Source organism: Triturus cristatus, chromosome 4_1 (genome assembly GCF_964204655.1).
Source record: "Triturus cristatus chromosome 4_1, aTriCri1.1, whole genome shotgun sequence".
In the NCBI taxonomy this organism is placed as follows: Eukaryota; Metazoa; Chordata; class Amphibia; order Caudata; family Salamandridae; genus Triturus; species Triturus cristatus.
In genome coordinates, this window is record NC_140585.1 from 1,004,936,776 (window position 1) to 1,004,961,579 (window position 24,804).

Sequence of the window (24,804 nt, forward strand, 5' to 3'; positions counted from 1 at the left end):
CCGTGTTTCTATTCAAAAAGCGTTTTATCTTTTCCCAATAACTTTGGCGCCGGTTGACGAATCTACGCGAAATTTTTAAAACGTTGGTCTCGCTCCGGTCAGCTCGTATCCTGAAAGTTTCGGGGTGATTCGCCAAGCGGGGGCCGAGAAAAAAGGGGGGTCCCAAGACGCATTTTCTCCATGTTATTTCCCATAGGAAACTTTAGACACGACTGCTGAACGGAATTACACCAAATTTGGCAAAAAGGTAGCCCTGGGTGAGAAAGAGACCTATTTTTTAAATGGTGTGTGTCCGTTCAGTAGTTGCTGAGAAATTAAAAAAATAAAAGTCAAAAAATCCATTTCCCATAGGAAACTTTATGCAAGGATACAGCCGAAACTACTGAACGGATTTACCCCCCAAATTTGGCAAAAAGGTACTGCTCGGCTCAGAAAGCAACCTTTTCAGTGTAAATCCGTTCAGTAGTTGCGGAGAAAGTCAAAAATAAAAGTTTCAATATTTAGAGGCGCGGAGGATCCGCGGATCCACGCGGTGGATTCGCGCACCTTCCCGACCACAAGCTTTATTCTAATTGGCTGTCAATATTCCAAACCAGGAAGTGTTGGCAGCCATTTTGTGACTCGTTAGAACTGAGTCAGAAAAAAACAGGGAAACAAAGGTGACAAAGAAGAAAAGGGGTGCCCACTCCCGGGACACTGTTGTTTGCTACGGTAGGGTGGGAGCATGGTCTCCCGCCCTATCGTAGCAAACTCTGGTTTGGATTTTGGAAGAGAGAGCAGGGAAACCTGTTCTCTCTTCCAAAATCCAAAGCAGAATTGCTTTTCCACAAGGGGAGTGGCATGTTAGCAGCTCCCCATGTGGAAAAGCAATGCCGGCTCTCGCAGGATGCAGGGAGCAGGCGGGACTGTGGGAGCATTGGGGCTCCCACCATGGTCCCCTATGAAGTGTATAGGCCCCGGGGGATGGGGTCCCCGGGGCGAATATAAATTACTGGTAGGAGCCGTTTTTTTTAATTGAAAAATTTGGAGTTGTGACCCCTGCGCGGCACTCAGCGCAGCGCCCTGGTGTGAACGCGAGGGGTGCGCAACTCACAGCGCTACCCCCTGGTGTGAACGCGAGGGGTGCGTGACTCCCAGCATGGCCCCTTAGTGTGAACGCGAGGGGTGCTCGACTCCCAGCGCAACCCCATGGTGTGAACGCGAGGGGTGCCGACTCCCAGCGTGGCCCCCTAGCGTGAACACAAAGGGTGCGCGACTCCCAGCGCGACCCCCTGGCATGAACGCGAGGGGTGCCGACTCCCAGCGTGGCCCCCTAGCGTGAACACAAAGGGTGCGCGACTCCCAGCGTGACCCCCTGGCATGAACGCGAGGGATGCGCGACTCCAATCGTGCTGGGTACGTGACTCCTATTACAAAAAAATAATACTTTTTTCATTAAAAAGATCTATTATATGTTAGCATCTTGGGTGGCTCTAAAAAGAGCCCTTGTGTTTATTGGGACATTTTTGTAGCTACATGTAAGTGCCGATGCAGAGTCTGAAGTTGTTCAGAAAGACTCTGTTTCCCTCATCTGTGAAATGTACACCATCTCTCCTGTATATGCCATCCATATTAAAACGCAGATTGTTGTTGTATATGGACCCCATACTATGGTCTCTGAGATTAGCAGAAACAGCTTTATTGACATTTTTTCTAGCTTTCTCAATCTGAGGACAAAATTAATTGGACCACTTCCAATTCTGTTTTTGGCATATGTTAGAGTAGACAAAGGTAGTTTGGGGGAAAAGCAACATCAATTCTGCAAAGGTGTCCTTCATTAGCATTTCCAGACCTACCCCAGTCAATGTGCCTAGGTCATTGCCACCACAGTGCACAATCATGAGGTCAGGGGGTTGGAAGTGCATAAAGGATTTAACCAATGGCATCAATTGGTGCCACTGCAATCCTTCCTGTCCAATCCATTTAATATCTACATTTTGTAAAGCTAGGTCTTTGTCAATACCTCTGCTTTCAGCATACCTTTTGCACCAGAAAACATAGCTGTGCCCAGGAATCCACACTGAAAGCATCTTGAAGGGATCTTTGTAGGTAATCAGAAGATGTCTGTACCTGAGGTAGGCAGGTGGTAGAATGAAATCTATCTAAAATGGTGGACAAGAAGCTGTTTTTAAGAAAGTAGAGATTTGATTGGCTATTTAAGAACACACTACTTTCTAATATAGGGTGCATTTTACTTTGTTTGAAAGCATGTTTCTTATTGGTTATTTTGAAATGTTTGAAAGGTACAGCAGAAAGGATAAGGGTATGCTTTGCAAAGCCAACCACACCTGCTGTTGTCCTTTGCAACATTGTGTGGTGAACTTGTGACCTGGCAGCTAAGATGAATGTTGCATGACCTGTTGCTATGGAAACTGATATTAAGGACAAGGGGTGGAGATGTCAGTTGTAAAGTATTATTCTCTGTGACCAATGGAAAATCGTTTTTCAATTTGAAAAACACTGGGAAGCAATGTCATTTGTGGGTTATGTGTATATGTATGGAAAATTAGAGGGAAAGTTTGCCATTAATGGTTTTACATTGGCGAGTGTGCTGATCTGCATTCTCTGTGACTACAAGAAAATCCTGACTGAGTGTGTGAGATTTTTCATTCAACAGATTTTTTAAAAGGTGAGTTATATTTTAAAGAGATTTATGTAATATAAATTTGAAATTTTTATGAAACTTTGCTGGTTAAATTATTGTATTAAATGTACAGATAAATATTGAGATAATTTTATTGTACTTAAAGTTTGTTTAAAAAATAGTATGTGCACTAATATATATATTATTGAGTGTCTTGAAAGGTATAGTTGAATGATGCTTCTTATTTATTAATAATTGGTTTAATATGGATAAAGAATGTGTATTATCCAAAAAGTTCATAAAAGGTGCAGTTTATTAGGTATGCATATTGCTTCTTAGTAAAAAAGGCACAGTTTAATAAAATGGCAAAAGTATAGATAGTTTGGTAAAATGAGGTAGAGCTGTGCTGTTTGCAAGATGATCATATACGGTATTAATTATTACAATTCTGTTATTAGTTTGTACATTTTGAGTGGTTTTAGAAATCCTCATAAAAAAGGTGTTGTTGATTCTTCTTTTTAATTAAGTCTGTTGAGAGGTACAGTTTGATGATGTTGCATATTTATAGATTTAATTGGCAATATGTATTTCAAAAGAAAACCACTACATTTTACTCTTTCTGGTATGTAGCAGTTGTCTCCTTAAAGAGAATAGTATGTCATGAGTCATGTATTTGTTTAGATGACATTTAAATAGTTGTAGATATATTTACTGAATTAATGAGAGGTACCTGATAGATTGCAGGAGTGCAAAGGTAGTGAATATGTGATTTTATAAGTGCATGAGGAGTGCTGTTGTGGTTTTATAATGTCTAATTTTGCAGTTAGTATGTAGGTAAATGTGCACAATCTATACGGTCCCATAACTCCCTGCAGCCTACTGATTTACGCTTGCAAAAATCCAAATAGTAGTTCAGTAATCAAAATGTGAGTATCTGTCCACTCCTGCTATCATCCTGACAGAAGCATATCCTTATCTAATCTCTGTGTCAAAACACAAGCACTTATAAACTCACTCTGCTGTCAACTACCAGCACTTTATCTACTCAGTCACTGTGTATGCACTTGTAGAATGACTCAGGCATGAAGAGACACTGTGCTTCAGTCAAATGTGCATAATCTATGCAGTCCCCTAACTCCCGGCTGACTACTGATTCAGTCCTGCAATACTCCAGATAGTACTCATGCAGTGCCCCAATCACACTGTCACTCTCTGTCCACTCTTAAAAATCATCCTGACAGAACCATGTCCTTATCTAATCTCTCTGGCAAAACACAAGCACTTAAAAACTGATCCTGCTTTCAACTAGCAGCACTCTATCTACCCAGTCACTGTGTATGCACTTGTAGAATGACTCTGGCATTTAGAGATACAGTGCTACAGACAAATGTGCACAATCTATGCAGGCCCATAACTCCCTGTAGACTACTGATTCAGTCCTGTTGTAATCCTGATAGTACTCATGCAGTGCCCCAATCACACTGTCACGCTCTGTCCACTCTTGCAATCATCCTGACAGAACCATGTCCTTATCTAAACTCTGCACCGAAACACAAACACTTCTAAACTCATCCCACTCTCAAGTACCAGAACTCTATCTACCCAGTCACTGTGTATGCACTTGTAGAATGACTGTGGCATTAAGAGATATAGTACTACAGACAAATGAACCCAATGTATGCAGGCCCCTAACTCCCTATAGACTATTGATTCACTCCGGAGATAATCTAGGTAGTACTCATGCAGTGCCCCTATCACACTGTAACTCTCTGTTCACTGTTGCAATCATCCTTACAGAAGTATATCCTTATCTAATCTATGTGCCAAAGCACAAGCACTTATATACTCACCCTACTGTTAACTACCAGCACTCTATCTACCCAGTCACTGTCTATGAACTTATAGAATGACTCAGGCATTAACACAAGCGGTGCTACAGTCAAATGTTCACAATCTATGCAGGCCCCTATGCCACTGTAGACTACTGATTCAGTCCTGCTATAATCCTGATAGTACTCATGCAGTGACCCAATCACACTGTCACTCTTTGTCCACTCTTGCAATCATCCTGACAGAACCATGTCCTTATCTAATCTCTGCACCTAAGTACAAGCACTTATAAACTCACCCTACTGTCAACTACCAGAACTCTATCCAGTCACTGTCTATGCACTTGTAGAATGACTTAGGTATTAAGAAATAAAGTGCTACAGTCAAATGTGCACAATCTATGCAGGCCCGAAAACCCCTATAGACTACTGATTCAGTCCTGCTATAATCTTGATAATACTCATGCAGTGCCCCAATCACACTGTCACTCTCTGTCCACTATTGCAATCATGTTGACACAACCATGTCCTTATCTAATCTCTGTGCTGAAACACAAGCACTTATAACCTCACCCTGCTCTCATATACCAGCACTCTATCTACCCAGCTACTGTCTATGCACTTGTAGAAGGACTCAGGCATTAAAAGATACAATGCTACAGTCAAATGTGCACAATCTATGCAGGCCCCTAACACCCTGTACACTACTGATTCACTCATGTATTAATCTAGGTAGTACTCATGCAGTGCCCCAATCACACTGTCACTCTCTGTCCACTATTGCAATCGTGTTGACACAACCATGTCCTTATCTAATCTCTGTGCCGAAACACAAGCACTTCTAAACTCATCCCGCTCTCAAGTACCAGCACTCTATCTACCCAGTCACTGTGTATGCATTTGTAGAATGACTGTGGCATTAAGAGATATAGTGCTACAAACAAATGTGCACAATGTATGTAGGCCCTAACCCCCTATACACTACTGATTCACTCCTGAGATAATCTAGGTAGTACTCATGCAGTGCCCCATCACACTGCCACTCTCTGTTCACTGTTGCAATCATTGTTACAGACGTATATCCTTATCTAGTCTCTGTGCCAAAGCACAAACACTTATAAACTCACCCTACTGTCAACGACCAGCACTCTATCTACTCAGTCACTGTGTATGCATTTGTAGAATGACTGTGGCATTAAGAGATATAGTGCTACAGTCAAATGTGCACAATCTATGCAGGTCCCTATCCCAATGTAGACTACTGATTCAGTCCTGATATAATCCTTATAGTACTCATGCAGTGCCCCAATCACACTGTCACTCTCTGTCCACTCTTGCAATCATCCTGACAAAACCATGTCCTTATCTAATCTCTGTTGCAAAGCAGAAGCACTTATAAACTCATCCTACTGTCAACTACCAGCACTCTATCTACCCAGTCACTGTCGATGCACTTGTAGAATGACTTAGGCATGAAGAGATACAGTGTTATAGTCAAATGTGCACAATCTATGCAGGCCCCTAAACCCTGTTAACTACTGATTCAGTCCTGCTATAATCCTGATAGTACTCATGGAGTGCCCCAATCACACTGTCACTCTCTGTCCACTATTGCAATCATGTTGACAGAACCATGTCCTTATCTAATCTGTCTGCCAAAAGAGAAGCACTTATAACCTCACCCTGCTGTCAAATACCAGCACTCTATCTACCCAGTCACTGTCTATGCACTTGTAGAATAACTCAGGCAATAACACATGCAGTGCTACAGTCAAATGTTCACAATCTTTCCAGTCCCCTAACCCCATTCAGACTACTGATTCACTTCTGCAATTACCGAAGTAGTAGCCATGTACAACGTTAAATACAACGTGTTTATTTAGTAATACAATAGTATATATTATAAATTTATTTTAATAATGTCATATATACATTTTTTATTTTACAGATATTATTCATCATCATTTAAAAACAATTACCATGACTAAAATAACACAAAAGAAGAAACAAGAAAAAAAGGAGTATTATTTGAAGAAAACAGAACAGCAAAAATGAGATGAACTATAACATGTAGGAAAAAAGAAAAAGTCTTCTGGTAAGAGAACAAAAGAATTTGTTAAAAAAAAATGTAAAGGCTAAAAACAGTGTGCACAATGTGGAACGTATAAAGAATGCCCCAACAACAAAGAAGAATAGAAAAATGCATTCTAAAGAATCAATGTATGGTAAAAGGAGAAATAATCAGTTTGAAGAAATTAGAAAGAGAATGCTTTACAATAGAGTTGTTTTTAATTTGTTGAAAGATGTGAAGAAATATAAAAGAAGATCAGCATTTTATAAAAAGAAGAAACAGATTGAAACTATTGTTGACAAGTCTTTTGAATTAAAAAGGAAATTATTCATCTTAGTTTTAAACAGAATTCGATCACTTGACAAGCCAATACGTTTTATGAAGGCCAAAAGTAAGAAGAAGAAAGTTCTTAACAGAAGTAAATTTTGTGATATTTTTTGCGTGAATGGAAACACAGTTCAAGTACAGAGCCTTTTTTTAATGAAGAGAGTTATTTTCAAACCAATTCATTGTTGCTTGCAGTTGATACCAGTGGTCGAGCTTATGAGGTTAAAAATGGTTGTCCAATTGAGAAAGAGAAGATGGTTCCCAGAAGAAGTGGTAGCTGATGAAGTTCTAGGGAGACGTCCTAAAGCTCCTGTGTATACTTGGGATTGTAGTAGTATTTGTAGTATACAACAGGAATCTATTGAAATTTTACATAATTTCCTACGAGACTATAGTAAAAAAAGTGTTAAACAAAAGATTAAGATGTTGCAAGGACTAGACCCTTGCAGAGTAAGAAAAAATACTGGTTTGAAAGGTCATTCTCTGGCTTGTCTTTCACGAAAAGTATGTCAAAGTGTTTTTCATCATTTTAGAATGTTAGCAGTACATCATTCTCAAATGGGGACGTTTGTGAGAAGATTGTATTATGCTAAAAGTCCAGCACTAATTTTAAATGACTTAAACAGTGCTCTTTTGCATAGAACAGTATCAGATGTTACAAAAGTTTCTGATGAAATAGAGTTTCGTTACTTTGGTCCTGAAGAAGAGAGTGGACAAAGTGAGACATTGATAGAAGTAGATGTTGAAGAAAATGTGGAAAAAAGTAGTACAGAAAAGTCTGAAGAACAAATTACAAAGTTTAAGGTAATTTTGTGTGAGAGGCCAAATTACACTTGTATTTGTTGCCGACGAACTCACTATAGAAATCAGACAAGGAATGTTGACCTGTATTTAAAAAGTGAAAGAGAAAGTAATGATAAATGGAAGGAATTTGTAACTTATTTGTTGGGAGAGGATTGCTTTGATTTGGGTACTGATCAGCGTATTTGTAAATATTGTTTTAACAAATTAGATGATAATAAAATACCTGCTAGAGCTGTCCATAATAATCTTGAGTTAGTAACTATTCCTCCGGAACTGATAAACACGTATGAGTCTATTCTGATTCAATGTGTGCACCCATTTCAGGCTACTGTTCGCATGGAGCCTAAAACAGGTAAATTGTCTCCTACAGATTTACAGCAAGGATTAAAAGGTAGAGTTGTATATTTACCTCTAGATTTAAAGAAAAATATTGAAACTATTGGTGTAGAAAATGTAGAAAGTGAACCGCTAGGTATTCTAGTTAATGGTGTTCCTACTAAGAGTAAGAACATTTGGCAGGAATTAGTTGATGTTAGGAAAGTGCAAAAGGCAACATTATATCTTATAAAAAAAACAATGATTACTACAAAAATGTTTATGTAGAAGAAGAAGAAATAGTTTTAGGAGATGATAGTGAAATGACAAGTGGTCAAATTGAAAAAGTTGACCTGTCCAAAAATGAAGAAATTTATTAACATTATAGTGTACATCCACTTCATTCAAAAGAAGTGATGGGGAATAGTATTGAATTATTCCAAATGAAGGAAGTGAAGGGGACTCCCATGAGTGTATGGGAACAAAGTTTGAAAGCTCGTTGTTTTCCCCAGCTGTTCCCAACTGGAAAAGGTGGACGCTATGATGAACGATCAGTACAGATTCCTGCATCAGAAAATCGGACAACAAGATTGTATGCAGAAGATCCAAGGTTTCGACAATGTATCCCATATATATTTCATCTTTTGTTTGAGAGTGACTTGTTTGGACTTTCATATGCAGTCAACCACATCTTAAAAACAGAAGTACATCTTAAAAATGTTTCTGTAAAGGAATTCATGGATAAAGTACATCAGAGAGACGATCATTTAGAATCTCAACTGATTAATTTGATGGCATGTCAGCGCGGTAATAATGAGTATTGGTATCGTCGTTATGGAGAACTTAAATGCATGCTAAGGAACTTAGGAACTCCTATGTGGTTTGTTACCTTAAGCTGTGCTGAATACGCTTGGGATGATTTACTTGAATTTCTTTGAGAGTCAAATTCAAATATTACAAATATTAAACACAAGACACCTGGAGAATTGTGCTCTTTGGATCCTGTAAATGTATGCAGATATTTCAACCATAGGTTTGAAGCTATGATGTCTTTTATCTGCAATAAAAGGAATCCTCCTCTTGGAGAAGTTATTGATTTCTTTTGGAGAAAGGAGTATCAAGCTAGAGGTGCTCCTCATATACATATGCTTTTATGGATCAAGGATGCACCCAAATTTGGAACTGATTCGGATTACACTGTTTTATCTTTTATTGAAGGTTATGTCACATGTGCTATACCAAAAAGAACAGAAGAAAACACCTTAAGGCAACAAGTGTTACGATTCCAAAGTCATCGATGTGGCAAATACTGTCATCGGAAATACAAGTCGAAGGAAAAGTTTTATACCAAATGTCGTTTTGGATTTCCACGTCCAGTAATATCCAAAGGAAGAGTAAACAGTTTCATGTCAGCAGTGAAACATACCATCACTAGAAAATCTCCAAAAAATACGTACAATTTGAGAAGAAGTGAAGAATCAAAGTATATCAATGATTATAATCCAGTTATTCTCTCAATGTGGAATGCTAATATGGATATCCAGTATGTTGCGGACAATTCCAATGCTGTTGCTCGGTATGTAACATCATACATAACAAAATCAGAAAAGACTGAGTTGCAAGAAATGTGGGAAGAAATTTCCCACGAGAAGAGTCTTAGTAAGAAATTGTACAGTTTTAGTTTGAAGATGTTATCCCATCGAGAGATTGGAGCGTACAAATGCTCGGATCGGTTGTCGTCTGCAAGTTTATATTCAAGGTCAAGAGGAAATATTTAGGTGAGTCTAGGTCTTGCTGCAACGCGAAATCGAGTACTTAAACCTATACATGAAATCGAATATTTAGCAGTAAATGAACCGGGAAGTACAGAGATTGTCAAAACAAACATGTTGGATACATACTATCCAAATAGAAGTCGTCATCTTGAGAACATATGTCTCTATGAAGTGCTGCAATTTTACAGTTTTAAGAAAAATACTACAGAAAACATAAATGAAGGAAAATATGCAGTGATTGGTTCAGAAGGATGTTTGGGGAAACAAACTAAAGGAAATCTAATTAATCATAGGAAACTGAGTTGTGATACTGCTGATAAATGAGAATTTTACTATTTAGCACTATTACAACTGTTTAAGCCTTGACGTACGGAATTGGAATTACCTGGAGATTTTCAGTGCTATGAAGATTCTTTCAATGCATGTAAAGATAGCATTGAATGCCCAGTTTTTGCAAATTATCTGAAAATGTTAAATGAAGAAATTGATCAAGAAGCAACTATTGCAGCTGAGATTGCTAGAGACAGTTTTCAAGACAGTCAAAGTTCTGGACCTCTGAGTCAAGATCCAGCAATCGCCATGAATGAAGTGGAAACAGCAATGCATCAAGCTCAAGAAGATATTATGGACGTAGAAAACTTGGAAGAACAACTAAATATTGAACAGAAAGAAATATATCAACAAGTGAGACAACAGATCGACCATGGTTTTCTTCATGAAAAGAAAGAATGCACATGCACATCATTTCAACCTATCCGAATGTATATCAGTGGCCAAGCTGGTACAGGAAAAAAGTTTCTTGATTAAAGTTTTGACCACTTATCTACGGAAAATAACTGACTCACATTTGTCTTGTGTTGTAACTGCTCCAACTGGATTGGCAGCACACAACATTAAAGGAATTACATTACATCATTTACTAATGCTACCTGTGGAACATGAAAATAAATTGGAATATCACAAGCTATCTGGAGAAGCTGGTTATGAAGTTTCAAGAGTGCTAAAGAAAATGAAACTTCTGATTATTGATGAGATGAGCATGGTCTCAAACTTAATGCTTGCCTTTGGGCATTTAAGAATGCAGCAAATTTTAAAAATAGAATACGATGTCTTATTTGGAGGAAAGCATGTGATAGTTTTCGGTGATCTACTGCAACTTACTCCTGTAAAAGGACAACCAGTATTTAAAACACTTGTGCACGGAGATACCAGAAAGTCTTTGGGAAGTGTTGGAAACGTTAACATTTGGTCATATTTTGAGTACAAAGAACTCATTAAAAATATGCGACAAGCAAATGATGAAGTTAATGGAACCATTCTTCAAAATATAAGAATTGGAGTATTGACAGAACATGGCAAAGAAGCTTTGCAAAGTCGGATACATACCAACATGTTTCCAAATGAAAATATAGATCCTGCAAAAATATACAAAAAAATTGCAGAAAATAAATCCATAATCTGCCTCATGCCAACACTGCGAGAGTGTTGTACATTTAATGAAGAACTTTTACAGCTGGAAAATGAACAAATAATAAAAACGGAAGCCATTGATAAAATAGAGCATGAAGGAATTACTATTATTTTGACAGAAAAACTGAAAACAAAATTGGATTCTTTGGAAAAATCTATATCTAAAACTGCTGGTTTAGAAAAGAATTTATATGTATGTGTAAACTGTCGGGTTATTTTACGGCGTAATTTGGATGTAGAAGAAGGTTTAGTAAATGGAGCAATGGGAAAAATTGTTGATTATGTTAATTATCAAAAAAAAGATGGATTTGAATATTTGAAAATCAAATTTGGTCAGATTGAAAAAGTAAAACAAATTGCTCGTTGTTCTGCTTGTTTTTTGCTTGTTAAAGATTTGTATGTTCGCAGAAAACAGTTTTCTCTTTCTTTGGCATATGCGGTGACTATTCATAAATCTCAAGGTTTAAGTGTAGACAGTGCTTTGGTAAATATTGGAAGTACCGTATTTAAAGAGGGGATGGCATATGTTGCTTTGTCTCGAGTCACAACTTTATCTGGATTGTATTTGATTGATTTTGATGAGAGAAAGATTAGTGCAGATGTAAATTGTGTAAGAGAGTATAATCGGTAAAGGAGACTGTATGCTCCCAATTTAGGTGAATATCCAGTATATAAAAAGTGTGTAGTAGGTCGAAAAAGAAGGTAAGAGAATATCTGTAGTGAAGTTAAAGAGAAGAAAAAAAACAGGATAATGTTGAAAATCCAAGCAAAAAGACAAAGGACAGTATTGAAGAGATTGTCAGATATCAGAAAATAGTTCAGGTATCAACTGCTATGCTAATGTAGTGGTAAATGTTGTATTTTTCTCGAAAATCTGCTACAGCAAATTATAGAAAATCAAGGATAAAGGTTTTGTTCCTTGTTGTATTCTATTTTTGAAAAATTGATAACTGATAAAAGTAAAATCCAAACTGTTTCTGATATTAGGAAGCTTTTGGATATATGTTCTGGTTCTACGCAATTTACACAGAATGTGCAACAAGTTGCTCAGGAATTTCTAATGTATATGCTTGCAGTAGTAAAAGAAGAAGGAAAACAAATTGAAAATCTATTTGGACTTTGTTGTAAATGGGAACATGAATGTGAAAATTGTACGTTTACTTCTACCTATAACATAGACACTGAAAGATTTATATATTTAACAATACCAGACTGTAAAACAGTGTCTTTCAACAAATTAGTTAAAGCAGCAAATCAAAACATGGAGTGTAGCCAATGCAAATCAGAAATGTTATCAACACTATTTATACAAAAATTTGGACAATGTATAATTTTAATGATACAACGTTGTACAGCTGATGGAAGAAAATTGGAAACTTCAATTAAAAATTTTGTAGCAAGTCAACTATCAATATCAGGAAGAACTTTTGTAGCAGTAGCAATTATTTTCCATGATAGACCTTCTACAACATCTGGACATTACACTGTCTACTTAAAATGCAATAAAGGATGGACATAATGTAATGATGCTCATTTCGTTTTTAGATATCGTTTGCCAAACAAATTACCAAATTCATACCTTAGATTCTTAAAGCCAAAGTTCTATGAACATAATTCGACCTATTGGGTATATGTTAGACTCTATTAATACAATTACTTTGGATAATTTCAGTGTAAAGGATTTCAGGAATATCATTTGGCCTAGAGGAAATATATTAAATGTAAATTAAGCACTTTTTCAGGGATATTCTGACAGCACATATTTTAAAGAATATCATTTAGAGTATATGTAAATTATGAAGACTTATTGATTGAATTATTGTTTTGTTTCTTTTATCTTGTAGTAACAAAATTCTCTTATAAAGAAGCATTTTATATATGTGTGATCTGTATTATATGCTATGTTATTGAGGATGTTATTTTTATACAATGTGCAGACATAGTTCACTATGTTGAAAATATTTTTGACACAGATTTGTTTTTTTTTAAACAATCTTCTTGATTGTTTTTTTGCCCGCTGTTATGTGATGAGTAACATTGAAATCGCTATTTATAGTGAAATTCAATATATTCTGAGAACAGCAAAAAAGGCAAATAAAATAATTTATATTATGCTTAAATTATGTTGTATTTATAAAATGATAATATTATATATTATAACTGTATTTTTTCTTCTATTTTACAGATCAAAATTATAAAGTTAAAAAGTCTTTAAACTTTAAAATATAACGAACAACTGCAAAAAATGTTTACAATATTTTGATATCTACTACTGCAAAGGTAAGGTTAAGTAATCCAAACACTATCTATCCACTACTATATTCATCCAGGCACTATTCATACACACCTTTAAACACCTACTCACTGCTTATTAATGTCTAAAATACCTCAGGTACTAACGATACAGTCCACCAATCAAGTCATTTACCACTAGCATGTACTAATTCAATACCTCTGTCAGTACCCGAGCAGTTATACATTTTGTCAGATGATCTCCTTGCAATACTCTAATCATTCAGTAGAACTATGTCCTTATCTAATCTCTGTGCCGAAACACAAGCACTTATAAACTCACCCTGCTGTCAACTGCCAGTCACTGTCTATGCACTTGTACAATGACTCAGGCATGAAGAGACACCGTGCTACAGTCAAATGTGCACAATCTATGCAGGCCTCTACCCTCCTGGAGACTACTGATTCACTCCTGTAATAATCTAAGTACTACTCATGCAGTGCTCTAATCACACTCTCACTCTCTCTTCACTGTTGCAATCATCCTCATAGAACCATGCCCACATCTAATCTCTGTGCCGAAACACAAGCACTTATAAACTCACTCTGGTGTCAACTACTAGCACTCTATCTACTCAGTCACTGTGTATGCACTTGTACAATGTTTCAGGCATGAAGAGACACTGTGCTACAGTTAAATGTGCACAATGTATGCAGGCCCCTAACCCCCTGTAGACTACTGATTCAATTTTGTTATAATCTATGTAGTACTCATGCAGTGCTCCAATCACACTCTCACTCTCTCCTCACTGTTGCAATCATCGTCATAGAACCATGCCCTCATATAATCTCTGTGCCGAAAAACATGCACTTATAAACTCACTCTGCTCTCAAATACCAGCACTCTATCTACCCAGTCACTGCCCATGCACTTGGACAATGACTCAGGCATGAAGAGACACCGTGCTACAGTCAAATGTGCACAATCTATGCAGGCCCCTAACCCCCTGTAGACTACTGATTCACTCTTGTAATAATCTAGGTAGTACTCATGGAGTGCCTCAATCACACTCTCACTCTCTCTCCACTCTTGTAATTATCCTGACTAAAAATATACGTATAGAGTGGCTTAGCCACTAACACAAGTACACCTACAGCATTCACTACACTATGCATGCACACCTCTAACCACATACATACTATTGGAACACTCCTGTAAATACTAAGGTAGTACCCATGCAGTCTAGCAAACCTCCCGTTACTGCTACGCACTTTCTCAATCATCCATCCAGCACTATGTACTTATCGTATTACTCTGCCAATCCGTAAGCTCTTATGTCGCAGATTTACAAGCCCCCTGCACTACTAATACATCACTCTTTGTGATGTAGTGGTGGTGCTGGGAGCAGCTCCATGTTTACAAGGAGAGGAAAAGCCACCCTGCATGGCTTTTCCTCTCCTTGTAAATACAGCCCCATCATACGCAACACTTTCTGTTGAAGGGGCGTTCCATGGCTGTTGCTGTGAATGTTCCCGCACAACACCCATGGAACAAGATTTAGCTCTAGATTTACAAGAAATCATAAATCTGGTCATGTTTGTGAATACTGCAGCACTCTAGAGGTGGTGTAGCAAGACACAACGAGAAGAAATGTTTTCATTTCTTCTAATTTCTTCCTCTTTCAATGTGTGCTGCATTCTACACCACACATTGAAGGAGGAAAATGTATTTAGTGATTGTTTTTTTACAGGAATGTGTCCCTTCTTGCACAAAAACAATCTCCCCATGATGCAGGCACCCTTGCACCATGTACAGGTGTGCGAAGCGACAATAAATCACCACTTTTTGCAACTTTATGGTCTTCGGCTGTTGATTTAAAGGAGAGGGATCAACATTTGCTTTGGATATATATATATATATATTACCTACTGGTGGTCGCCAGTAGGTAGTTATAGTTAGGACCCCTTTTCCATAGGAAATTCGCAACATTCTATTTTGAATAACTTTGGCGCCGGTCGATGAATCCTCGCGAATTTCTCAAAATAGGTGGGGCGCTACGCTCCGCTCCTACCCTGAAAGTCTCGGGGGGATTCGTCAAGCGGGGGCTGAGATAAAAGGGGGGTCCCAAAACGCGTTTTTCCCATGCATTTTTCCATAGGACCTTTAGAACGAGCTACAGCCCGAACGGCTGAACAGAATTACTAGAAATTTGGCAGAGAGGTAGTCCCTATGTCAAGGAAGTGCCTTTTGTAGGTTTGGTGTAAATCTGTTCAGTAGATTCTGAGAAAATAGCCTTTAAATCAATATATATATCTGAGCCCGCTTACGGTACGCTTACCGTACGCTTACCGTACGCGTACGGTGGCGTGCGCGAGCGCGATTCTGATTGGCTCTTAGATCTTAGTAAACATTCGAATCGGCCGAAACCAGGAAGCGGCGTCCGCCATTTTGTCTCTCGCACTGAGTGTTATTTATCAAACATGATGCCCAAAAACATGTTACGGGGCTGTTTTGACAACTCCCTCCCACATAGTCATGTTGAGGGAGTCCCCAAACATCCCCCAAGAGCAAAAACGGTTTTATTTTTTTTTCGGCAATTTCGCCGAGTACGCTTACCGTACGCTTACCGTAAGCGTACGGTAAAAAATAGAAATAAAAAAAACACTATCCACACTTACCCCACCCCCTGTGCCTTTGGTGGCCGTAGGCCACCAACTGTACAGAGCTTATTACATCAGTAAAAAAACTATATTTTGGCAACATGAAATTATAAAATCGAAATAAAAAAAACACTATCCACATTGACCCCACCCCCTGTGCTTTTGGTGGCCGAAGGCCACCAAATGTACAGGGCTTATTAAAGTTGATAAAAACCGTGCACGGAACGCACTGCGTTAAGTGGGCGCGCACGCCTCGAATGGCGTAAAGTAACTTAGCATTTAAAAAACCGTACAAATTCACTGAAAAAACCATAGGTTTCACACACGTTATAGTTAGGAATTAGCATTTAAAAAACCTTGCAAATTCACTGAAAAAACCATAGGTTTCACACATGTTATAGTTAGCGGAAATTTTACTGATAAAAAACCAATGAAATTGCCCCGTTATAGTTAGTGCTGGCAACTATAACTCACGCGACCGCAATCTTCTGCTGATGACATATGTGTCTTTATAAAAAAAAATATTTGTAATATATGTATAGCTAAAAATGTATGGAAGAAGACATGGGCAAATAAGTGTCTAAATACAGTATTAGCATCAGCAGAGGATTGCGGTCGCGTGAGTTATAGTTGCCAGCACTAACTATAACGGGGCAATTTCATTGGTTTTTTATCAGTAAAATTTCCGCTAACTATAACATGTGTGAAACCTATGGTTTTTTCAGTGAATATATATATAGTTATTACCTACTGGCGATCACCAGTAGGTAGTTATAGTTAGGACCTAGTTTCCATAGGAAAAGCATTTTCTGATTTGCCAATATCTTTGGCACCATTTGACGAATCTTCGCAAACATTTTAAAACTAATGGCCTGCTCCGGTCAGCTCCTGTCTTGAAAATTTCGGGGTGATTTGTCAAGCGGAGGCCGAGAAAAAAGAGGGGTCCCAAAACGTGTTCTCTCCATGTTAATTCCCATAGGAACTTTTGTCGCGGCTACAGCCCGAACTGCTGAACGAATTACACCAAATTTGGCAGAGAGGTAGCTCTTGGTCCAGAGTGCACTTTTGCTTTAAATGGTGTAAATCTGTTCAGCAGTTCCTGAGAAATTAAAAAAATTAAAAATTTGATATCTGGTGACCGAGGAGGATTCGTAAACCCTCCCAATCACGAGCTTCATTCTGATTGGCTCCCAACACTCCAAACCAGGAAGTGTTGGCAGCCATCTTGTGACTTGGTAGAACTGAGTCACAAGACAAAAAGGTGAAAAAAAGAAAAGGGGGCATGGTAGAAGCACCCTGACTCTCTAAGCCTGGTCAGGGGGTCCCTGGGCCCAAAAAAGCATAAAAGCATTTTTTTTTTTTTTTTAAATCGGCGAGATTCGCAAATCCCGTCAGAAAAAAATGAAGCGCAGCCTCCCACGCTTCGTTTTAATGAGCCCCCGGGTGGGCCAGGTCCCGGTGGCAATATGCAAATATATGCGGAAGCCACCACCCCGGGACTTTAATCAATTAGGTTTGGGGGCCTCACAGGCCCCTTAAAGCCACCTCTCCAGGGCTTTAAGTAATTAGGGGTGGGGGTATTGCAGGCACCTCCCTGGGTCTATTCACATGTTGGAAGAGGGGCCACACGGCCCCCCTCCTGGAGCCCTCCATGGCCCTGGGGACCACCACCCCCCAGGGCCTGCTCCGGCAATGTCCCGGGGTGCCCACCCCTGGGACATTGCAGTTTGCAATGACAAGACGGGAGCACTGCTCCCACCCTGTCATTGCAAACTCTGCTTCGCTTCATGGAAGTGAGAGCAGAAAACCTGCTCTAAGTTCCATGAAGTGAAGCAGTATTGCTTTTGGACAAGGGGAGCTGCATGTCAGCAGCTCCCCTTGTCCAAAAGCAATGGTGGCTCCTGCAGGAGGTGGGGAGCCAGCTAGGACCATGGGGGCATTGGGGCTCCCCCGCAGTCCCTAACATTGAGGGCTGGCCCAGGGGAGGTGGGCCACGTGGCCCCCCTCTTGGGATTTAAAAAAATACATTCAAACGAGGCCAGGCCCTGGAGGATGGGGTCCCCGGGGCCAATAGTGGCCCAGGGAAGGAGGGAAACGCAGCCCCATTCCTATTTTTTTTGTTTTTAAACAAAAAAAATTTCAGGCCCTAAGGGATGGGGTCCCCAGGGCCCAGAAATAATTAGGGTAAGGGGGCCACACAGCCCTCTTTCCAAAAACCAAATTTAAAAAAGCTGGCATCTTGCCAGAGGCCCTGCCCTCTCCCTGCACCACTGTGCAAACACGCCTCCTGGCTTGTTCTGGATTGGGGGCTTAATCCCCCTTGAATACTGAGGGTCCTTAGGGGCCAACTAGCCCACCAGGTACCTTCAGTAAGCCCCACACAGTGGGATTGCTTAGAGGTGGTCTGAGGCCATGCCACTTTTTTCACCACTCTGCAAACACACCTCTTGGCACACTGCTGGTGGGGCAATGAGGTATCTTTGTGTCCTGAGGACTTCAGGACTAAAGTGGACTTCATCCCCCAAGCAGCAGTGCGCAGGAGCTGCGTTTGAAGAGTGGTGTAGCAAGGGGGCGTGGCCTTGGACCAGCTGTGTGGGGCTTACTGGAGATAACAAGAGGGCTAGCTGGCCCCCAGGGACCTTTAGGAGGCAAGGGGACTTCATCCTCCAACCAAGAGTGTGCCAGGAGGCGCATTTGCAGAGTGGTGGAGAAATGGGGTGTGGCCTCTGTCTACCTCTCAGCAATCCCACTGTGTTTGGCTTTATGGAGGTAGGCTAGTTGGCCCCTAAGGACCACCAGCAGCGAAGGGGACTTCAATCCCCATCCAAGAGCCAGTGGTGGGCAAAGGGGGAATGGCCTGCTATGAGAACTTAGCAATCCTGCTGTGTGGGACTTACTGGAGGTAAAAGAAGGGTAGTTGGCCCCCAAGACTGTCCTTGGGGGTCAATTACCCCTCTTGTTACCTCCAGTAAGTCCCATACAGTGGGATTGGTAAGAAGCCTTCGGAGGCCCCGCCCCCTTTCTCCACCACTCTGCAAACGTACCTCCTGACACACTACTGGTTGGGGGATGAAGTCCACTTTTCTCCTGAGGGACTTTGGGGCCAAAGAAGCCCTTCTGGTACCTCCTGTAATTCCTATGCAGTGGAATTACTGAGCGCTGGTCGGAGGCCCAGCCCTCTTTCTCGACCACTCCGCAAATGCGATTACTAGTTAAAGAAGCATTTGGAATGTGATAGGTCTCTCATTAACAAAAGTTACGGCTATTGGCATTGTAAATGTAAAATTTTTTTACTAATGTTTTGTGGAGTGGATGTACGTTGTATGTAGTGGAATTATGTGGTATGTTGTGCAGTGAAATTATGTGGATAGAAAGTAAGTGGTATTTAGTGTATAGGAATTATGTAGAGTGAGATTATGTGGTATGGAGAGTAATTATGTGGTATGGTAGTCTGTGTTGTGGAGTGGTAACCTCAGGTTTACTCTTCCTCGTTTCCATAGAAGCTAAACTATAAACTCAATGAGACAAAAAAAAAAGAAGGAACCACTGAGGAGCACTTCTGGACCTAGTCGGAGGTATGAGCAGGGCAACTGCAATTATGCGACCATTTGGCTGCACCGACTTTCGCACAAATATACATTTTCCACATTTGTACACAATCCATCATCTGCTGCATAATCTGCAGATTTGATCAAAAGAAACCTTGTTTCTAGCTCAAAGCGCTCAAACACTACCAAAAATGCAGCGACAAGTGTTACAGCGTGGTGGAAGGCCCTTTGCAAACCTAGAATGGTCACCTATTACTTATTTCTAAATGTGGGTATTATATTGGTACTAATCGTGTGCAAACAACTCTTGCTTATTTCTGCGCCTCTTTTGCCTCTTTCTGCATTTCTTTTGCTTCTTTCTGGACGTTTCTTTTTTTTCTGCACCTCTCTTGCTTCTTTCTGCACCTCTCTTGCCTCTTTCTGCCCCTCACGTGCTTCTTACTTTACCACTCTTGCCTCTTTCAGTACCCTTCTTCCCTCTATCTGCACCTCCCCAGCCTGTTTCTGCATCTCTCTTGCTTCTATCTATACCCTTTCTGCAGTTCTCGTGCCTCCTTCTGCACCTCACTTGGCTCTTTCTGCAACTCTCTTGCCTCTTTCTAAAGTTCTCTTGCCTCCTTCTGCACCTCTCTTGCCTCCTTCTGCACCTCTCTTGCCTCTTTCTATACTTCTTTTGCCTGTTTCTATACCTCTCTTGCCTCATTCTGCACCTCTCTTGCCTCTTTCTGCACCTCACTTACTTCTTTCTGCACCCCTCTTGCTTCTTTCTGCACCCCTCTTTCCTCTTTGTGCAACTCTCTTGCCTCTTTCTACACCTCTCTTCCCTCTTTCTGCACCAGTCTTGTCGCTTTCAGCACCTCTGTTGCTTCTTTCTACAGTACTCTTCCTTCTCTCTGCATCCCTCCTGCTTCTTTCTGTACCCTCTTGCCTCTTTATGCACCTCTCCTACCCCTTTCTGCACCCCTCTTGCCTCTTTTTGTACCTCTGTAGGTTCTTTCTGCACTGCTCTTGGTTCTTTATGCACCTCTTTTGCAAATGTCTGCCTCCCTCTTGCCTATTTCTGCACCCCTCTTCCCTCTTTTTCTACCTCTCTTGCTTCTTTCTGTACTTCTCTTGCTTCTTTCTGCACTGCTCTTGCTTCTTTCTGCACCTCTCTTGCAAATGTATTCCTCTTAGCTCTTTCTAAACCACTGTTCCCTCTCTCTGCACCTTACTTGCCTGCTTCTGCACTTGTCTTGCCTCTTTCTGCACCTCTGTTGCTTCTTTCTGCACTTCTCTTTCCTCTTTCTGCACCCCTCTTGCCTCTTTCAGCACCTCTGTTAATTCTTTCTGCACTGCTCTTGCTTCTTCCTGTACCCCTCTTGCCTCTTTCTATATCCCTCTTGCCTCTTAGTGCACCTCTCCTGACTCATTCTGCACCTCTCTTGCCTTTTTCTGCAGTTCTCCTGCTTCTTTCCGCACCTCTTTTGCTTTTGTTCTGCACTTCACTTGCCTCTTTTTGTACCCCTCTTGCCTCTTTCTGCGCCTCTGTTGGTTCTTTCTGCACTGCTTTTGCTTCTTTTTGCACATCTGTTCCAAATGTCTGCATCCCTACTGCCTCTTTCTGCACCACTCTATCCTCTTTCTGTACCTCTCTTGCCTCAGTCTGCACCCCTGTTCCTTCTTTCTGAACCTCTTTTGCCTGTTTCTGCAAGTCTCTTTTCTCCTTCTGCACCCCTACGGCTTCTTTATGCACTTCTCCTGCCTCTTTCTGCACCCCTGTTGCTTCATTCTGCACTTCTCATGCTTCATTCTGCACCTATCTTGCACCTTTCTGCACCGCTGTTGTCTCTTTCTGCACTCGTCTTCGCTCATTCTACATCTCTCTTGCCTCTTTCTGCACTTCACTTGCCTCTTTCTGCACCACTCTATCCTCTTTCTGTACCTCTCTTGCCTCAGTCTGCACCCCTGTTCCTTCTTTCTGGACCTCTTTTGCCTGTTTATGCAACTCTCTTTTCTACTTCTGCACCCCTGTGGCTTCTTTATGCACTTCTCCTGCCTCTTTCTGCACCCCTGTTGCTTCATTCTGCACTTCTCATGCTTCTTTCTGCACCTATCTTTGCTCTTTCTGCACCCCTGTTGTCTCTTTCTGCACTCGTCTTCTCTCATTCTACACCTCTCTTGCCTCCTTCTGCACTTCACTTGCCTCTTTCTGCACTTCTCTTACTTCTTTCAACACATCTGTTGCTTCTTTCAACAATTCTCTTGCCTCTTTCTGCACTTCTCTTGCCTGTTTCTGCACCTCACTTGCTTCTTTCTGCGCTCCTCTTGCCTCTTTCTGCACTCCTCTTCCCTCTTTGTGCAACTCTATTGCCTCTTTCTACACCTCTCTTCCCTCTTTCTGTACCACTCTTGCCTCTTTCTATACCACTGTTGCTTCTTTCTACACTTCTCTTGCCTCTTTCTGCACTCTTCTTGGCTCTTTCAGCACCTCTGTTGCTTCTTTCTGCACTTCTCTTCCTTCTTTCTGTACCCCTCCTGCCTCTTTCTGTACCCCGCTTGCCTCTTTCTGCACCTCTCCTACCCCTTTCTGGACCCCTCTTGCGTCTTTTTGCACCTCTGTTGGTTCTTTCTGCACGGCTCTTGCTTCTTTCTGGACCGCTCTTGCTTCTTTCTGTAGCCCTATTGCCTCTTTCTGTACCCCTCTTGCCTCCTTCTGTACCCCTGTTGCTTCTTTCTGTACTTCACTTGCCTCATTCTGCAACCTTCTTCCCTCTTTCTGCACCTCTTTTCCCTCTTTCTGCATCCATGTTCCTTTTTTCTGCACCTCTCTTGCCTGTTTCTGCAACCTTCTTGCCTCTTTCTGCAGGTCTCTTGTCTCCTTCTGCACCTCTGTTGCTTCTTTCTGTACTTCTCTTGCTTCTTTCTGCCCCCCTCTTGCCTCCTTCTGCACCTCTGTTGGTTCTTTCTGCACTGCTCTTGCTTCTTTCTCCACCTCTCTTGCAAATTTCTACACCCCTTTTGCCTCTTTCTGCACCCCTCTTCCCTCTTTCTGCACCTCTCTCGCCTCTGTCTGCACCCCTGTTTCCTTTTTCTGCACCTCTTTTGCCTGTTTCTGAAACTCTTGCTTCTTTCTGAACTTCTCTCGCCTCTGAGACTGAGGTATATGTCTACTTGTATATGTATTCTTACATGTGTTATGCATCTGTATATTGTAGCTTAAAAAGCAGGTAATTTCTCCTATAGGTGGTCAAATTTTCTCAATTCTGCTCTGTCATTCGGTTGCACAAGCACACATGTCTTATGTACATATGTGATCTAGAGCCCCTCAAATATACTATTGAATACCCATGCGCCCTTTATTGTGAGCAGAAAGAAATGCACACACCTTTTCTTTCACACATTTACAGAGTATGCTATTTGAAACACAGGTATTCAAGTGTTTGTATGTTTATTTACATTTAATATGTCACTAGGTAGAGACACATGCATACCTTCACAAACTTGGTCAGACTTACAACAGTGATATGCCTAGAATTGCTGTTTTACATTTGGTATGCCTAACATTCTGAGCAGTCGATTAATAATGAACCTTCAAGAGAGAAGTGAGGTTTAAGACATCTTCAGAGAAGGATTAGTGATTAGGGTACTTTGTATGAGTCTGTTGTAAGGTACAGTCAAAGTAGTCCTGTTTCTGGACTTATGTTGCCTCTTTCTGCATCTCTCTTGCTTCTTTCTGCATTTGTTTCCTCTTTCTTCACCTCTCTTGCCTCTTTCTACACTTCTCTTGCTTCTTTCTGCACCTTTCTTCCTCTTTCTGCACATGTCCTACCTATGTAGGCATAGTTGGAAATTAGCATTTAAAAAACCTTAGAAATTCACTGAAAAAAATAGAGGTTTCAGGGACGTTATAATTAGGGATTAGCATTTTAAAAAACCTTAGAAATTCACTGAAAAAAACACAGGTTTTAAGGACATTATAGTAAGGGATTAGCATTTAAAAAACCTCAGAAATTCACTGGAAAAACCACAGGTTTTGGGGACGTTATAGTTAGGGATTAGCATTTAAAAAAACGTTATTATTATTATTATAATTAGTTGGACATTTCACTTGTATAAAACCAGAGAAATTTGGCTGTTATAGTTAGTAGAGCTAACTATAACTCGCGCCCCCGCAATGCACTGCTGCTGACGTCACAAATTACATCACTCATGACATGGTCAGTGATATCACTGATGACATCACTGATGACATCTCAAATGACATCACTGATGACATCATCCACGTCATCATCTCATTCACCTCCTCACACCCTAATATAACCTTTGATACACCCACTCTAAAATACGGACTACCAATATTGAAACCATAGACAGACCAATAGCAGTTAGTACATACCCGCTCAGTGATTCATATGTGTACACACACATCCACTCACTAACCCATACAGTCACTCATACACGCAGTCATTCATCAATACAGTCACTGATAAATCCACTCATCCACCCATAAAGACACTCACAGACTGCCACTCACCCAAAGAGTTACTCAAACACCTAGTCAGTCACCAAAATAATTAATTACACTGCCATTTACTCACCTATACAGTTATACACACACACCACCTCACTTATTCATACAGATAGTATCACATACTTACTCTCTTCAACAATTACTGATATAATCGCACACGTATCCATACAGCTACTGTCACAATCACTCACTGTCATATATACTCACTTATATATTCCAACACTCACATATACTGCCTATCACATATGTAGTTACTTACACATACACCACTAAGACATCCATTCACTCACCAATACAGCTATACATACACTCACTCACCCATACAGTCCCTAACACGTGCACTCATAAACCCATACACTCAGTGAATCACCCACTCACACATCCATGCAGGGAGTCACACACCCCACCCACACAGCCCCTACTGTGGAATTCTGGGAGTTATGAATTTTAGTCCCTTTTTACCAAAGACAGATTAACACATTGTTTTTAGTACACTAGTCTGACGTCAGTGATATGTTATTACTTCTTTGAGTCTGTTAACCATTAAACAAAAGTCTACTTTAAATCATATTAAAATGCATAGTACATCCTATCACAACAGTGATTCTCAGTGGGGGCAGTACTTCATGTATTTAT

General features: G+C 40.4%; 1 protein-coding gene and 1 long non-coding RNA gene across 5 annotated transcripts in view; one reads left to right on the forward strand and one right to left on the reverse strand.

Annotated features, from left to right (window-relative positions):
- The window catches only part of MGAT4C (MGAT4 family member C), a 1,156,917-nt gene that overhangs the window by 1,080,221 nt on the left and 51,892 nt on the right, over positions 1 to 24,804 (forward strand). The window lies entirely within an intron of this gene.
- Positions 1 to 24,804, reverse strand: part of LOC146855967 (uncharacterized) — a 175,346-nt gene that overhangs the window by 24,493 nt on the left and 126,049 nt on the right. The gene's annotated exons all lie outside the window — the stretch shown is intronic.